This window comes from Hirundo rustica, chromosome Z (genome assembly GCF_015227805.2).
Source record: "Hirundo rustica isolate bHirRus1 chromosome Z, bHirRus1.pri.v3, whole genome shotgun sequence".
NCBI classification, from domain to species: Eukaryota; Metazoa; Chordata; class Aves; order Passeriformes; family Hirundinidae; genus Hirundo; species Hirundo rustica.
This window is the reverse complement of record NC_053488.1, coordinates 36,616,822-36,636,322: the sequence shown is the minus strand read 5'-3', so window position 1 is coordinate 36,636,322 and position 19,501 is coordinate 36,616,822. Positions and strand designations below refer to the sequence as shown.

Here is a 19,501-nt window from a genome sequence, read left to right as displayed (position 1 = left end):
GTGTGAGAGACTGGAATGCCAATGGTTAACTACTCAAAACAATGGACCTTTGGCAGGGCCAGCAGAGTTTGTACCCTCGAGGTGGGATGTTTTTTATTTCTGCCGAAGTCCTACTTTACACAACTGACTCAGTCCTTCTACGTCGGGGGGGAAGGTCTTGGGGCATTCCCTCTGATGGGCTCATCTACACTGATGCAAGAGGCAGCTGTCATGTTTGGGGATGTGTCATATCCCATTAAAGACCCCTGATGTTTCCCCAGACTCATTTCTGGGGCCTTCCACAGGAGGACTGCCATGTTGCAGTGTTGCATCACAGAATGTAAAGCTCCCCACCACCAGTGAAGATGATTGGGCATTCCCACCTGAACCTGGATGTATATAACCCATTGAGCTCTGTGTTCTGTGGGCTTCCCCCGGGACTGACGGATCAAGACTGCGACCATCACTTCAGCCAAGGGACATCTAAACTGCAACAATCAACCATACACAAGCAGTGATACCTTTCCACTCTAATCTTTTCTTTGCCTTTCTTTATTTTCCTTATATTATTTCTTAAGGGATATTTTCATGCTTTTGTATTGCTCTTTTACTATAGATAATAATAACCAAAACAGCTACATACCTGCTTTCAACTGCAACCAAGTAAATTTTAAAATAAATCCACATATATACATTTATAAATGCCAATCATTGAGTGTCATTTTACTCTAATCCATCTAAGGAATCTGTCAATCAATCAATCAATCAATCAATCATTTCACTCAATCTGTCTAAGGGATGTATTAACAAAAGCCTGGGTTCCTCTCACCTTCTGGGTCAGGATATAACAAACAGGTAACCTGGGAATCATCCTATTATAGAAAGAAAAAAAAAATATTAGCTCAGTTCTTCACTCAAATATCTGGTCTCTCACTGGCATACATTTATTTAAAGGTTACATCAGAGGTGGGAAGGGGGAGACAGTAATCTCAGATTGAGAAAAGACTCCAAAGCTGAACTATTGAAGCAAATGCCAGACCAGGGAGTGTGCCAGTTCACTTATCCTTACTAGCCACCTGCAGGCTGTATTAGCAAAGCTCCTGAAGATTATTATTGCAAGATATTTTCTCTTCATTATGATATAGAAAAAAAGGTATTGATGTAAAACTATTTTGACAAGTTTCTCTCTGACACTTGTCAGTGAAATCTGTTAATATTTGCATAGAAACAGGAAGTAGGACAATTTTTTTTTTTTTTTCTCTCTCACATGCTACAGAATTTATCTCTAGCCAGATGCTCATGCATATACGTAACTTCTCATTGTTACCACTGGGGAAAAATTTGCCTTTTCCATGAGAAACAGGCAAATTAAAAGAAAAAGGTATCTTATCTGGTAAATATTAAATATTTCATCCTAGGAGGAGAAAGTATCACCACTGATTTCAGTGGAATTGCACCAAACAGCTGACTTGCACACTGGCCTCAGCAGAAAAGAAAGGTCTCACAAGACAATGACATGTAGATAATAGTACCAAGGCGAGTCATTCATATTAATATCCTTCAAATTTTGAAACAGAAGCCAAGATAGTAGTTCTCAACAACTGCCTTTGCCAAGCCAGAATGGCATTCTTTGAATCACATCCTATGGCACTGAGTGGGCATATCTAATGGTCAAATGATCTTCTGAAAAATTTTATCTTGAAGATTTTCTCAAATCACAATACTAAGTGCAACAAAGCATGTGACTCTCTATGGTTTGTTTATTCTTATTTTAAATACAGGTTTTTTGCATTAAAGCTGAGGGATCACACATCTCATGTTTTATGAGAATATTTATTTTTTAATCGGATTGTTATCATCTCTAGCACTGATTTACTGATTTAGTACTAACTGTAAGAGTCTGAGAATATTATTAGCACAAGTTCTGTAAGGAAGAATCCTATCTGTTATGTAGACTAACTGACATGTTTGAGAAAAAATACCAAAACAAAACAAAACAAAAAAACCCAACAGACCAACTGCAGATCTGTCTTCCAAAAAGGCTCATCTATCGAAAGACAAAAGTTCTCCTTCAAACTTTGTCTACTGTCACTTGTAATTTAAACTCTGGGAATCTAAATTTCTTTTTTTTGCAAACAGAAGAAAGAGTCAGAAAGGAGGATGGATATAAAGGCAAAAGTACCTAGACTGGTAAATATTGTTTTCCCTAAACTGGGACAAAAGCATTTTCCTTTTTCTCCTGTATTTTGGGGCTACTTAGAATCCAGTCTTTGGCTGTTTTTTCCACACAAAATGAAACTTTCCTCATACTCACATTGAGGGATAAAGCAGTAGAGAATACCCAGAACAACTGGCCCAAATTCTAAGCTCCTAGTAAAACAAAAACTACAATGGAGCCCAGAAGCAGCCCAACATCTGTGCCCTTTTGAGCATTTTTTTTTGGTTGTTGTTGTGGTTTTTGTTTGGGGTTTTTTTGTGGGGGTTTGTTTTTGGTGGCTTTTTTTGGGGGGGGAGGTTGGTTTGTTTGGGGGGTTTTTTGGGTTTTTTTTGCTGTTGTTTTGTTTTGTTTTGTTTTGTTTTCTGTGCTAATCTTCATTGTCTAAGGGTTGGTACATTTTACATCATGGCTGTAGCTAGGTAAAACAAAACAATGAGTGCTAGGCGTTGTTTACCGGGAGTGTGACTGGTTCAAGAAGTAATTTGTACCCAGTAATCTGTCCCCTGTTAGAATCTCCTCCAGATTAAAGAATATGTTTAGCACCTGCATTCTAACAATACGGACAAAGACACAAAGGATTTTCTCCAAGAAGTCAAAAGCAACAGTAACAGAAGGCAAAGCAATGAAACTCACTTGACTGCAATGAGATAGGGTAATACACTCAGGATCTGCTGCTTAAAGGAAGCTGTCTTCACAAGGAAATTTTCATTCTAATGATAAAAGTCGGCTTAGCCTGAGGGTTACTATCCTTTGGATGCACAAAGTATTTACTGAAGCTGGACAGTTCTAACTACAATTTCTTGCTCTTTGTCATGTGTTGGTTTTTTTGGTATTTTATTTTATTTTATTTTTGGGAGGTGTTTGTTGGTTTAGGGGGGTTTTGTGGGTTTTTGTGGGTTTTTTAATTTGTGGGGGTTTTTTGTTTAGGTTTTTGTTGTTTTCATTTTTGGTTTTGTTCAATCTTGTTTTGTTTTTTGCTTGTAGAAAAACACACAGCTATTACAGTAAACAAAGAAACATCTTCAGAGCATCACTAATGGTATTGTTTGCAAAATTCATTGTGATTTTCTTTGAGGATAATAGAATTTTTCAAGATATAAATAGCATGGTCCAAGTTAATCTTTGCTGTAAAAGGACAGCGCTCCATCAGCCTTAGCTGCCATTTAACCATGAGTTGAATTCTCCATCAGATCTCATTTAGCAAAAATGGAATTTTGCTTCAAATTTTACTGATGTACTTCTAGAAAGGGAGACCTAAATAAATATTTCCCTCTATATTGATATATCTTATCAACAAAGGCCTCTTATTTTTAATTTTGTTAGCCAGAGAGTACTTAAAGCTCACTGTCAGAGGGATGTGTGTATTTGCAGGTCAGCTTCATCAAACATTCATTGTTCAATACTGTGACAGCTGGTAGCGGGCGTACATACTCTTCCCTTGTTTGGTTTTCTGATAGAACCTGTCAAGTACTGGTTGTCTGTATCTGAATTTGTTACCCTCTCAGCAAGGTTACAGCTTTCTTACCATCAAATCAAACAAAAAAGAAAAACTATACCAACTCTAATGCTAATTTTTAACCTCAACTAGAAATGCAAAAACGTGGGGTTTTAATCAAAATTACCATTAATAAGAGGTGCAATTCATTTTTGTTTACTCACTCTAATAGACTTTAAAATCATACCCCTGGGAGCAATTGTTGATCCCTTCACTACCAATAAAGCAAACACACACCATAGCAGGTGTTAGATACTCAAGGATGCCAGGCCAAGATCAAATATTTCTGGCTTGTCAAGTGTACCTGTACAGTGAGACCAACCACTTAGTGGGTACTGAGCAGCAACCATTCAGTATAAGCAGGGTCAGTTTTTGCACAGATCTGAAGACTCCACCTGCATTTCAGTCCCCAGGACTGAGTACATTATGCACTTGCTAAGTGTGGAGAGTCTCGGCAGTTAAATACTGGTGTATTAGTGACTAAGGAGCAAGCACATCAAAACCTGGGGCAGTGTGATACGTGTTGTACATAATCAGAAAACTTTTCATGCAGAGAAAGCAAGAGAAATGTGACCTGTTTATGACAACCTACTCTGTCTTGACAGAGACCACAGCTATCCAGTGCAGCTCAGATGCAGTGAGGTGGGTGACACCAACACAAGTAATCTTGCCAAATGAGATGTGCATTTTTGAGCGGAATGTAAATTCCCAATTTGAACCTACATGTAATATAAAAATAGCAATAGTTATAAGAGCGGCCTAAAGTACTGAAAAAAATCCACCACCTATAATAAAATAATGAGATCAGATTTAAAAGGCTTTTAAATATCTAAAGCTCACAGGAGGGTATCAGGAAATGTAACAAGTGCTGAAATTCCTCTTACATCACAAAGTACATATGTAGGCTCTCTGTATGTTTTTGTGTACTGCACATGGCAATATTTTTCCTTTCTCAAGACAACTTGATAATATTTCAGTATATGACTTCTCTCTGTTTCTCTATTAATATTTATCTCACAACAACTAACAAAAGCAGAACCAAAGATAGAATAAGCAGAACACCAAGAAAAGAAGCACAGTATATTCAGACAAGTTCAAATTGCATTTCTCTCAAGGATGACATTAGAAAAATTTTATTCAATGTACCACTAAATCTTAGAGGAAAAACCTTGGGGGAAAAAAAGACATTTACATATTTTAATAATTATGAAAAGAAGAAATAGAAACTATATGGTAGTACTATGAGACCAACAATCCACATTATATAAAGCATGTGTGAGAAAAACCTCTCTCACACTCATATCTTCTGAACAACATAAAAATCACACAGTCTTGCTAATAAACAAACAAACAAACAACAGTAGATAGATAGATGATAGATGATAGATAGATAGATAGATAGATAGATAGATAGATAGATAGATACATACATACATACATACATACATACAATGTGTTTGTGTAAATCTGTATGTGCATACAATTGATGCAAATTCTGATTGCAGAGCAATTTTGCTTCATGATCCTAGTTCAGCTGAGTATTTAAAGCACAGGAGTGGAGATTTTCCCCAAGATTGGAACTAGACATAAGCTTAAGTGCCTTGTTAAATGGAGACATCTGTTCTCCTCAACATAAGACTACAAAGAGAATTTTACCCTTTGTTTTGTGAAATGACCCAGACACAAGAGGAAAACTCATTGTCTCTTGAAGTCCCATAATTTCACTCTGTATTCAGGCACTTTGACAATTTCCTTGAAAAGTCATTCAGTTTTTGTTCTTGATCTTGAACAGCTACAGGTCACATTCTGCTTTCAATTACTTCATCACCGTTGTCTTCTTGAACTACTTGAACAATTATTCTGCTAAGTGTTACTCTAAAACTTCAGGATACACTACTGAAAAGTATGAAAATAAAGGCACACTAAACTTTGAAATCCCCACAAAGTACCAGTATCGTCAGTTCTTTGTTCAGAATTATGTTCCAGAACCTAAATGTAATGCTCCCACCAAACGCCTGCAAAATCCCAATTACTGCCTCAGGTTTCAATAGCAGCTCTGTTGCAGCTATTGTTGAAAGGAGACCTGTTGCATCCTGAGAGGCAAGGATGACTTTTAAGATACTGACGTGCGCCATAAAACCACTCTGCCATATAGTCTGCTTTATGCATGGAAACAAATGTATTCATGTTTGATCTCTTCATGAGCGAGCCTGGTCTCTGCAGAGAAAGAAAAGGATTTCACTTCCTGCAAGGGGGACTTGAAAACAGAATAGGTGTGTGATATATGTCCTAAAGTTAATTCATGTTAATAGAATATAAAATGTAATACCAACTGTATAAATATAAGTTCTGTATAAACTAGCATGTTGGAAGTTAAGTTTTGTTTAAAATAGTATTTTGTGAGTTAACTCGAGGGAAGGTGGCTTAATAAAATACAAGAATTTCTCTAGCCTGAAAAGGCATGGGAGGGACACGAGGAAAGCTTGATTGGAATTACCAGAAAGGAGGACAGAAGACTGTCACTGCCAGGAATCGTTGAAAAGAAACAAAAGGCAACGGAAAGCGGGGATGATAGCCCGGAGGACCCGATGATTGTATCAGATCCGTATCTAGATGGTCTCCGGCTGGAATTAACATCTCCACACCACACCTGGACCCGACCATTAACGGCATTGTCCTCCTCTGCTGATCCATTCAGACTCTTAGAACTGAAACCTGCATGATTAATGAAGATGCCTCGGAGGAAGGACCGTCGACATCCCGAGCCTCTCTCCGCGATCCAGTGTATAAAAAGAGACTGCTGCAAACCAAAAATGTGAACTTGGGGATAACAGACTGGCAGAGTGTGTTGTTGTTGTTCACCCGGCGCCGATCCCGGGCTCGACGCTGTCCTTTTAATTGTGGCTGTCCGAGACTGTTATTTTGTCTCTCAGTAAAATTCCAAATTTTGATTTATCGAATTTGGTCCATCTCATTTATAACAGGTGGGTTTCACAAGGTCTGAACTACATTTTATTTCTGAGCTTTCCCTTCCCTTGCTAGAGTTAGATTGTGATAAGAACAGACTGTGCCACCAAAGCATTTTTGTGACCTACAAATTACCCCTGGTTTAAGAGCTGGTGTATCCTACACTGCAAAATATTCTGAGGCGCAGTGCCACAAGAGACATCCAGGCATTTTTATAAACTCTTTAGGCTTCTGGTGTCTTGTGGTATCATATGTGAACAATCAAATCAGTTCTGATTTGAACGCTGTCACTTGGATTAGGGTTTATCTATCGCATGGTAGCACTGAGTTAGCAGGCTGCGGAGATGAATAGAAGTACTGATTGCTGAACTGACAGCCTTGAAGATGAGTAGCATTATTTTATCACATCCTTCTTTGCAGCATGTGCCAGTGGGTTTTAGCTGTCACATTTTTTAAAATTATCAAGCCTCAGAATAAGAAATAGGGCTGGTTTCTTAGTGCATAAAAGTCCCCTTTTCTCCTGATCCTACCAAAGCTGTTGGCTTTTATTTTGTGAAATTGTGTACTTATAGGTTAATTTGAATAAACAAAATATTTTCTTCTGCAAACCACAACATATGTGGCTACTAATTTAGTGGCTATTTAGTGCCCTGCTTTCCAGTGCAGTTCTTGTTGCCAGTATGTTATGAAAGAGATAAATCACAGCAGAAATATTTATCTCATTTCTGAAGGTAAGAGCTCTATGTGTTTTTAAGCCAGCTTACTCATCACACCTATTAAGGTCCATTAGCTGGACACATTGAGATGGCAGTGCAGTTTCTCGCATTCCCTCCAGCAGCTTGCTGCCCAGGCCTATGTTATGTGCAGCTGCCATTTCTCATTCAGGTGCTTTCCCTGATGCATCTACCTGCCTTCTGCTCCAAGTCTCAGTCTCTGAAGACTGTTTTTCACAGTGTTGTGAGAGGCTAGAAAAAGTTGCCAGAAAGCTGAGTCTTCTGATTGAATGACAATTGCCCACTGGATTCTCTGGAGTTTGAGCTTGATCAGGACAAGGAGAGGAGACAGCCACCAGCTGTATCAGTAACAACTGGATGCATTGATGACACATCCTGTCCCATCCTCTGAGCCTACCCTTTTCCCATGGTGGAGTACTACCCCTATTCCATCTGAGATTTCCAGATCCTGGTGGATGTGGGACTGGGCTGGTGACATAAAAGGGCTGCGGCAGTTTGGTGTCACAGCTCTGTGCTGCAGCATGACAAGGGGAACAGGCACATTTATGTGACCTCCAACCAGGTGCACGACCCATTGCTCAGCTTCCCTGGCACAGTGCAGTGAGGCACAGAGACTGAGGCATGGGAAAGCCCTTGTGGCCATCAGCTCAACCCTCAGCCCAGCCTAATTAGTCAGATCGATGGTGTGTTAAATCTGAAAATGTCAGGCTGCACAGAAAGGATCTACTAAATGAGTCAAGCAATTTTCATGGATGTGTGATGCAGTTCCATGTGCTGTCACCTCATTCAGCATACAGTAGCCCACACCAAACCTGTTCATGTGAAAGCACACACCAAGACTGAAGCATCTAAACTCTTTTCCCTACAAGATACAAGTAACAAGACATCATTCTTTAGCAAAGAGGCAGTTCTAGGTTTTCTAAAACGTTTGTGAAGTACCCTTCCTTCAGTTACTGCTCTGCAACACTAAGAAGCATATCCCCCTGAAATAGAAAGAAGCATATTCTCCTGACCTTGTAATTAAAGATGCCCCAGGGAAAAAAACAAAAACAAAAACAAAAACAAAAAACCAACCAACCAACCAAACAAACAAACAAACAAACAAAAAAAAGTGGAACCCAGCCTCTGCAGGATTACACCTTCTGAGAACTTACTGTCATCACTTCTTAAGAGCAGTACCCGAACATTCAACACCCCAAAACGTAAAAACTGATTGGCTAATTACTTCATACATCATTATTTCATTTTCTGTAGAATGTAATTTAACTCAATCCTTCCTAATAAAAGAAGCATTTTATCATCTCTCTCACCCGTCCTGAGTTAGACTGCACAGATGCCACCATGACAGTAGATCAAATGTCATGATACATGATATTTCTTACCTGAAAAGGCATTACAGTGGCAGATATCAGGAACTGCACTCACATTAAAATAGAATCTTTTAGCATTTGTGCTCAAAAAGATAGCATTTTAAAAGATTCTGTCATTTTTGGAAGCTTCTTAGGATTAGATCTTACAATGTGGATAATGATTAATAGAAAACACTCAAAATAAAAATCCTTCTGATGTGGAAATGAAAAAAAAAAAAAAAAAAAAAAAAAAAAAAACACTACAGGAGCTTTTACCTTTTAAGGAGAGAAGAAATGCCTAGACAAGGGATTTAACATGCCTTTGCAATCACAAAGAGGAAATAATTTAGTCAATATAAGAAAAGAAATTTTTAGATTCATCATCTTAATTCTGCACTGCAGAGTTTTACAGTTTACAGTGGGACAAAGGGAAGCACTGTTTCTTTAAGGCTCACATTGAATGAAAGTTCAAAGTAGGAATGCTTTCACACAGTGAGAGAGCTGAAAAAATTCCACTAGAGTGGGACGCAATCTTACTACAAATCAATTTAATGGACTGCTGTCATCTATTTCCTTTTGATTTAAAACTAGAAACAGTAGTATTTAAACCTACTTCTTAAAGTCTCAGGCATATTTTAGTATAAGGAAAGACTCTGAGTTGCTAGGCAAAGTGTAAACATTTGATAAACTAGTGTTTTCATGAGACTCTGTTTGGATGGAAATGATGTATTTTCCCCTTTGAAAATACTTTATGACATAACTTAGTGAAACAAAATAAGAGAAATTAAAAAAAAAAAAAAAAAAAAAAAAAAGAGTCATTCACAGAGATGGGAGAAAACAAGAACAAAATAAAACTAGATCATGATTTCAAGTGACAGGAAAAAGTTTAAGTTCTTTCTGAATGTTTATGCCCAGCTATGCAGAAATGCATGAGGCTGGCTAGATCCTGTATAACAGATGCTGGAGAATGGTGCTGTGCTGGGTAAATTAACATCCAAATAAACAAAGCCAGCAAAGATCAAGATGTAGGGGGAAAAAAAAAAAAAAAATAAAAAAATTACAATAATGGAGGAAAAGAGAGACAAGGAAAATGAGACCTTCACAGATCCAATTCTCCAAGGGTCTATAAATCACCTCTCCCATACAAAAGGAACATAAAGATTCAGAGTGGGAAACATAGGTATCTCCCTTGAGGGATTCAAAGCATGAAGCCCCTCACACCAGTTCTTTCTTTAAAGCCACATGCCCTGATAAAGACAGGGTTTACCACTTTAAGAGTCAATTTCTCTTGAAAAAGAAGGAGGGACAAAAATTAAAGTTGGGGAAAGGCTAAAACAAATGTCTTGTGTTCCTGGTCCTTGGGACCAGCACTGTAGTGTGGATGAATCTCTTTTAGCTGGGGTACATGGCAAAAAAGGTAAGCTTAAAACTGTGAAGTGGGAGGATAAAGGCTACTTAATCTGCATGATTAATTTTAAATTAAGGAACACAGCTTAGCAAGGAACAGTATCACAAGAAGATGGTTTCAAAGAAGACTATTTTAAACCTTCACAATTCAAACTGATTTGCAGTGAGAATGCCAAGAAGGTGCTAAGACAGCTGAAGGGGCTGCAATTGCGCTTTGGATGAGCATGCGTCTGTGTGGAAAGGGGAAGGCTGGTCACTTGGGTGGGCCACGGGTGGGAGCAAGGAGACTTTTTGGAAGTCATCACAAAGGGTGGAAGTAAAGGTGAAGCGAGACCACAGGCCTGGGGTAGCAGCAGTTTCCCTGCTGGCCTTTCCAAGTGACAGCAGAAGCCCTAGCAATGCAGAGCAATGACGCACAGTGACCATCAGCCCCTACCCCAGTGGCACGGGGGCTCTCTAGGAAAACATATGCTCAAATACTTTACTTCTCTGAGGCTCAGATGCTTAGCAACTCTCTTGGGAGGAAAATGGTACTTAGCTTGCAGAACTGTTATGTTCTCCATATGATAACAGATCATGACTTCTTCTAGTCCAGATAAAAATATTTTTCAAGTGTTGAAAGACGAATTACCTGTTTAAGATGTGCCACTTTGTGACTAATAAAATCTATACATGACATACATATGTGGACACAAAAATGCTAAGGGCATTTTAAGTCTTGATAATGACAATTTCAATATTATTACTTTTTGTTTTATTTTCAAACTTTGAAATCACTTTGACTTATTTTATATGAGATCTCATTTTCTAAACCAGAGTTCTAAAGTCTAAAATGTATATGTTTACAAGAGAGCGTAGATTTAAAACAACCTAGGACTGGAACAGTATTCATACCTATAGTGAAATATTTTCTTCCTTTTTTTATCTTGGGAAAAAAAAAATCATATCCAGATTAACACTCAATGTAGAAAATATTAACCTGGAAAAAAAATTATGCAGGCAAGTTATAAATCCCTGGAAATATTACAGTAGCAAAACACACTGACCTTTAGCTCTAAGACTGCAAATGGTAATGCTATAATAATTGTTGTATGTCCTTTTATTGTGTGACTCCCCACTCCCCCAGCCTACTAGGAAATGGGAAGTGTTGGCCTTTAGCAATCATTTAAATTGAGGCATGGGAATGCCTTAAGATAATTCCCATTTATATATAACCATGTACTACTATTATTATTTATATCTTGCTAGCAGCATTTGAAATGCATCTATTTCCGTGGGTAGCTTTGTAAAGGAAGGTGCTATGTGTTTTGCACAAGAATTAAATCTGTGCAGATGATGATGATGCCACATAAATGCCGTCTTTTCATATTTTTGTGAATTAACACTGCAGTCTCAGAGAGGAGGATTCCACACTGCATTCAGCAGTATCAAGAACAAGCAAAATATAATGATGGAGATGGACATTTGTATAGCTATAAATATTCAGCATTGTGACAGTTAATGCAAAATGAGAAATGATTCACCAGGAAATAAGGCTGGATGTTTGTTGTTTAAAGCATTCTTTAGCGAAAGTGTTTGGACAAGGTCTTTTCTGCAGAGACTGGTGTAAGGACTTTGGATGAAGTGGGCATGAGTCCTGGCTGACAGTACAAATTCTCCTGGTTTAATGATTTTCCAGAGACTGGCACTGCTAAAGATAAAAAATGCAATGCAAGTTTGCTAAAGTCAATGAACCAAAAGAAAATTACAAGACCCTGTGATACGTTCTGTTTGGTTTCATGTATTTTTAATACATTTTTTAATAAAATGTTGCTAACAAATTTGAACCAGACAGATACTGAATTCCCTAAGCTTTTCTTCTTCTATTGAGAAAACATATATCCAAGAGGCATAACCTGTTTCTTTAGGCAGGGGTAAGATTAACATATAATATGTATAAATGTATAAAGTGTATAAATGTGTAAAATAAAACTATTGAGCTATTTTAGTACTTTTCCTGTCAAGCAGTCAGGATCCTCTAAAGTTGTCACCAGCTACTGTTTCATTTAATTCCCTAGCCTTCAGGGTAATGTAAGAAAATTGAAGAGATTAGAGGCTCTCTCTTTCCTGTTCAATGCATTTGTGTTGCAGTAAATTGGTACCAACCTTCAATCTCATGGCCAGGACTCTCCAGGGTCCTTCCACTGATATGACAGAGCAGTCAGCTTGATAAATGGTGCACAACCCCTTCAGTGCAATGGAGAAAGCTTTCCTCCCTGCGTGTGCAGTTGTCTCTCCCACACTGGAGAGAGAGGAAACAATTAGCTGTCTTATTGCACTAAGGAATGCCACTATTCTGTTTATGTTGTCTTTGTTAATTAGAAGATACATTTTTCCCCTTTGATTAATTATTTTATTGGCAGTGAAAAACACAGACTATGAAGGAAACTGGAATAAAGGCAGAATATTTAGCTTGGAAAATTATTAACTTTAGATAACCTTAAATAAAACATATTCACTAAAGAGGCAGCTCAGTAAAGTAGTTAAATATATGCTTAACTTCAAGATTAGGAGCTACTGGTGATGAAGTAGGGGGACTGTGCAGCGTTACATTATGCCCTTACTTGATCATCTTGTTGAATTGCAGCTAATAGATACTGAATTAACACAGGCATTAATGTAAGCACTGCATTAAAGTGCAGTAGCAAAACATTTAAGCAAATACTTCACTCCTATTCAGGTTCATTCTGGTTCAGCAGTTCTCTAGCACTCACTTCCCTGAACTGGGCATACTTAAACACTGAAAAGGGACCATCTTGGTCCTGTTCACTGTATGCAAAAATATAAAGGGAAGATGGAGGGTAATGAAAGGCACTTACAAGTCAGATTTTCAGATTATTCTTTTACAAGAAATTTGGCCTTGAACAGACAGGTATGTATGTGTTTGTGTGCGCACCCATATATTGCAAATTTGCTCATGCAGGCAGCTGATCTAAAAGGACATCATGTAAAATTTATAATAGATGGTTGTCTAGAGCATTTAAATAAACAAGCCAACAAGCCTTAAAGCATTATTGGCAGGAGATGAACTTGAAGAGTATCAATTTTCAGTGGGACAATAAATAAAAGATGATTTCCAGTAAATTACATCTTTATTTATTAATTATAAATTAATTATAATTTAAATATAAATTAATAATATTTATTATTTAATTGATCATACCTGTTGAAGATTAAGCAGTATATGTCCTAAGTTTGATGCAATTCCCTATTAAAAATCTATAACAATTTTACCCAAAATAAAACACAGTATTAAATAACGCAATTAAGCAAGCTAAACGTGCATTAAAATCAGTCATTTACTAAATAGTCCATGAAAAATGACTGAAAATATTTGGGAAGCATGCAACTGAGGGTAAGTATCAGCTTGTTCTCAAACTGGGTACACTGCAGATTTCAAAACATATTAGATGTTGCACACCAAAGACATGTTTTGCATTCCTGCCTATTCTAAACCCATAGAAGAACTGACCTGCCATTTCACTTCAAACTGAGAATTGATACCTTTTCCCTATCTGCTCCTTTGTGCCTCTGGCAATGCACAGGACTGGGAGAACAGTGTGTGATATAGGCCAAACAGTGAACAGTAGCTGCTGGTAAATCCAATGGGGTAAGGGAAGGACAAAAGGAACAATCTCATCTCTGAAATTCCTTGCCTTAGTGCATTTGCCAGAGCCTTCGGGCTAGGTATTCAAAGCAGTGTGGTGCAGGGTCAGTTGCCTGTAGCCACTCTTAGGGAATACAAGTTGGTTTTCAAATTGCTGAGAATATATTGTTGGTGCAAAACACATACCATGCAAGATACGAAAGGAGCTGAAGAAATACTAGATCTGTGGTTGGAGTTATAATTTACTTTTCTAAAAACGCATGTTACCTGTCCCAAGTTTACAAGGTAAGTGTGGTGGGTAGTCTCTAGCAAACAATTGAGCACTTACACATCTGTAGGATCAGGACACAACAGAAAGAAGGTGAGTGATCTCATGGATCAAGTTAAAGACAGTTTAATGAAACAAAAGCTGTACATGCAAGCAAAACAGAGGAGTATGTTTACTACTTGCCATGGGTATTCCGGTGTCCAGCCACTCCTTGGAAAGCAGAGCCTGACCACACATAACAGCTAATTGGGAAGACAAACACCAGAACAGATGTCTTCCTTGTCTTCCCTCTCCCTTGAACTTTTGTTGTTGAACATGACAAATTATGGTATAAGATATCGCTTTGGTCAGATCCAATCAGCTGTTGTGGCTGTCTTCTCTCAATTTCTTGACTTTCCCAAGGCTGCTCAATTTGTGAACAAGGGGCAAAAAATAGAGGACCTTGAAGGTGTTCAGGTATTTTTTCAATAAATACCAGGCCAATTGGTGTATCAATGCTATTTTACCAAAAAAGGAAATAAAGAACTAGCACATTAGGGGTTACCATATAGAATGTTAGATCTAGCTCAGCCAGATCCAGCACAGAGAACAAGAGAGCTGACACCCCCCAATTAAGCCTCCTTCAATCAAGTTGTCACCAAAATACAGGAAAGACAGAAACGCTTCAACATCTTTTCAGGATTAGAGGATCAAGGCATTACTTTATTCTGGCCAGGATGTGCAATAGAAATAATTTCATCCACACATATCTGGGTTGTGCAGTGAAAAATCGTTCCATCACACATGATTCATCACAAGACTTTTCACATACCTATACAGACAAAACCCAAAGAAATTTCCATAAACTGGTCTTCAGTTACACAGTTCTTAGTATTCAATCTCCTATTGGTCATCTTTCCCTCCACCTTCAATGCTAATTTGGTCCTCATTCTTTGGTTCTCTTATCAATCTTTTCCCAGACCAGGTGTCTCTGAACTTTACAGGGAGTGATGTTTGGAGTTATATTTATTAATGTTTATCTCCCGTGTATCTTGTGTCTACTCCCAGTCCGTAGCTCATAGGACTCACCAGATGAACAGAGTCTTTTAAAAAGGAACTGCAATTCCTCTGCTCCTGGGAAAAGGAGAACAAACCTCTCACTAAGGTTATATAAAAAAATTTTTAGAGTTGTATAATTTCCAACAAAGTCAACCCTTGTCCCTGGGACACATCCTTTCACAGATGATAGGAACCACCATTTGTGTGGACAAATCCAGTACATCACCAAACACCTGATATATCTGTTTCCTTTTCATTTTTATAGAGGAAAATCAATCTCCCTGGCCAATTGCACTGATTATGACAATAGCATCCTCTTTCTGGCCTCTGCCAACAACAGGGCTCATGCTGCCTCAGAAGTATGGGTCATGAAAAGAGCTTGCTGTGTGAGATGGTGACTTTCACATAATCACAGAATCACTGAATGTCTAGGTTGGAAGAGAACTTCAAGATCATCAAGTCCAACCCAACCCTAACACCTCAACTAGATCATGGCATCAAGTGCCACATCCAGTTTTTTCTTAAACATGTCCAGGGATGGTGACTCCCCCACCTCCCTGGGCAGATTATTCCAGTACTTTATCATTCTTTCCATGAAAAACTTTTTCCTAATATCCAGCGTATATGTCCCTTGACACAGCCTGAGACTGTGTTCTCTTGTTCTGCCAGTTGCTGCCTGGAGAAAGAGACCAAACCCAGCTGGCTACAGCCACTCTTCAGGAAGTTGTAGAGAGTGATAAGGTCACCTCTGACTCTCCTTTTCTCCAGCCTAAACAACCCCAGCTCCCTCAGCCATTCCCCACAGGGTTTGTGTTCCAAGCCCCTCACCAGCCTCGTTGCCTCCTCTGGATGTGCTCAAGAATCTGAACATCCTTCCTGAGCTGAGGGGCGCAGAACTGGACACAGCACTCAAGGTGTGGCCTCACCAGTGCCGAGTACAGGGGCAGAATGAGCTCCCTGCTCCTGCTGGCCACACCATTCCTGATCCAGGCCAGGATGCCATTGGCCCTCTTGGCCACCTGGGCACACTGCTGGCTCATGTCCAGCTGCTGGCACCAGTGCTCCCAGGTCCCTTTCCTCCTGGGCACTGCCCAGCCTCGCCTTCCCCAGCCTGTAATGCTGCAGGGGGTTATTGTGGCCAAAGTGCAGGACTCAGCACTTGGACTTATTAAACTGCCTCTTATTAGACTCTGCCCATCCATCCAACCATTCCAGATCTCTCTGCAGAGCCCTCCTGCCTTCCAACAGATTGACACATGCTCCCAGCTTAGTGTTATCCACAAATTTACTAATCAAAGATTCAATACCCTCATCCATATCATCAATAAAAATATTGAACAGAACTGGCCCCAGCACAGACCCCGGAGGGACACCACTGGTGCCTGGCCACCAGCTGCATGCAGCACCATTCACCACCACTCTCTGGGCCCGGCCATCCAGCCAGTTCCTAACCCAGCACAGAGTGCTCCTGTCCAAGCCACGGGCTGCCAGCTTATCCAGGAGTGTGCTGTGGGAGACAGTGTCAAAAGCCTTGCTGAGTCCAAATAGACAACATCCACAGCCCTTCCTGCATCCACCAGGCAGGTCACCTGGTCATAAAAGGAGACCAGGTTGGTCAAACATGACCTAACTCTCCTAAACCCATGCTGGCTGGGCCTGAGACCCTGGCTATCTTGCAAATTTTGTGTGATGACACTCAGTATAAACTGTTCCATTATCTTGCCAGGTACTGAGGTCAGGCTAACTGGTCTATAATTACCAGGACCTTTGTCCCACCTTTTTTGTGAATGGGTGTCACATTGGCCAGCTTCCAGTCATCTGGAACCTTGCCAGTGAGCCAGGACTGATGGTAAATGATGGAGACTGACTTTGCAAGCTCATCTGCCAGCTCCCTCATCACCCTGGGATGGATCCCCTCTGGGCCCATAGATTTATGAGCATCCAAGCATCTCAGCAGTTCTCTGACTGCCTCCTCTTGGATAATGGGGAGACCATTCTGTTCCCTGACACCATCAACCAACCCAAGAGAACAGTCGTCTTGAAGGCAAGTTGTCTTCCCACTGAAAACTGAGGCAAAGGCGGCATTAAGCACTTCTGCCTTCTCCTCATCTGCAGTCACTATGTTCCCTCCCTCATCCAACAGAGAACAAAGGTTGGCATTACCTTTCCTTTTACCATTAATATATTTGTAGAAACATTTCTTATTATCCTTTACAGAAATTGCCATTTTAAGTTCAAACTGAGCTTTGGCCTCCCTAATTTTTTTCCTACATGCTCCAGCAGCCCCCTTAAATAACTCCCTAGGAGACCTGACCCTCCTTCCAAAAATGATACATCCTCCTTTTATTCCTAAGTTGCTCCAAAACTTCCTTGCCCATCCAGGCTGGACGTTTACCTCATCGGCTCATCTTTCAGCACACAGGGACAGTCTGTTCCTGTGTCCTCAAAATCTCTGTTTTGAAGCACAACCAGCTTTCCTGAATGCCTTTGTTTTTAAGGGCTGCTTCCCAAGGAACTCTCTGAATAAGTCTCCTAAATAAGCCAAAGTCTGTCCTCTGGAAATCCAATGTAAGAGTCTTATTGGTGTTCCTCCTGATTTCACTAAATATTGAGAACTCTGTAATTTCATGATCACTCTGCCCCAAGTCACCTCCAACCACCACATCTCCCACCAGCCCATCTCTGTTTGCAAACAACAGCTCTAACATTGTCCTTCCCCTGGTGGGCTCACCCACCAGCTGCAACAAAAAGTTGTCCTCAATACATTCTAAAAATTTCCTGGACTGTCTCTTTTCTGCTGTATGAAGTTCCCAGCAGATGTCTGGCAGGTTGAAGTCACCTACAAAACAAGGGCTGATGATCCTGAAACATTCTCCAGCTGCTGATAGAGTAAGTTGTCCACCTCTTCCTCCTGGTTGGGTGGACGATAACAGACCCCCAGCAGGATGTCAGCCTTGTTGGCTTTCCCCACAGGCATTCAACTCCATCTTCATTAGTTTCAATACCTATGGTGTCAAAAGCCTTCTTAATATAAAGGGCCACCCCTCCACCTCTTATCCCTTTCCTGTCTCTTCTGAAGAGCTTGTAGACATCCAGTGCAGTGCTCCAGCTGTAACTCATCCCACCACCTTTCTGTGATGGTGACTACATCATAGCTTTGCTGTTGCACCATGGCCTCCAGCTCTTCCTGTTTGTAATCCATGCTGTGTGCATGCACTTCAGCTGGGCTACTGATTTCACCCCTGACTCAGGCTTATCACCCTTGGGCCTGCTTCCAGAGAGCCCAGCTGCATCCCCTTCCCCCTTCAAATCTAGTTTAAAGCCCTCTCAATGAGGTCTGCCAGGTTTCATGAGCTAAGAACCTTTACCCGTAACAGAGAGATGTATCCCATCTGGTTCCAACAGAGCAGGTGCCGTAAAAGTTGCTCCATGATCAAAGAATCTGGCATTTTGTTGATGGCACCAACCCTTTAGCCACTTGTTAATGATGTGTGTTCTCCTACTTCTTTCATCATTTTTCTCAGCCACAACAGGGACTGAGCAGAACACTACCTGGGCCCCTGTCATATCAACCACTTGACCCAGTGCCCTAAAGTATCTTTTAATCGCCTTGCCATTTCTCTTTTCAATCTCATCACTGCCAGCTTGGAGTATGAGCACTGGGTAATAAATCAGAGGGCTAAATCAGCCCAGGAAGTCTCTCAGTGATATTTTGTATCCAGGCCCCTGGGAGGCAGCAGACATCCTTGTGGGATGGGTCTGGGCAACATATGGGCCTTCTGTTCCTCTCAGAAGGCAGTCACCTACTACGATGACCCTTCTTTTCTTCTTGATGTTAGAGATGGAGCTTTGTCTTACAGATTAATCATAATTGGGAGGCTCACTCGGCAGATAATTTCCCTCTAAATCATCTAAAACATCTGTCTGTCTCTCTAGATCCAGGGCCTCATACCTATTTGGAAGTGGCACCTGACTAGGGGATGGAGGTCTGGAGGAGTTTTTATTATTACCTCCACAAGCAGGGACCCATTTCCACTCCCCTTCATCTACCAGGTGCCCTTCTGTTGCCTGGGAGGGGGACGCACATGAGTCCTCTGAATCTTGATGGGCCTCCCTTAAAGATGGAAGGGTGGAACTCCACCAGTCTATTTCTGTGGTGGTGTGAGAATTGTTTTTATTAAGTTATTAAGTTATTTTTGTAAGATTTTAAAGTTATTTTTATAATGGTTTAGTTCACTGTATACCCCTGTGTTCTGCATTGGTTTTCCCTTCTGCATCGGTTGTTTTGTCTATTGTAAAACCAGACGTTTTCTGTCATTCATCCCTTCCCTGCACCTGTTGCTGTCAATCCCCCCACCCCGCCTCCTCGTGGTCGCCTGCCTGACACTCAGAGACCCTTC

At 40.2% G+C, this 19,501-nt stretch overlaps 1 pseudogene; it reads right to left on the bottom strand.

Moving 5' to 3' along the window:
- Positions 1-18,303, bottom strand: part of LOC120765792 (uncharacterized) — a 141,869-nt pseudogene extending 123,566 nt beyond the window's left edge.
- Positions 18,304-19,501: the final 1,198 nt, after the last annotated feature.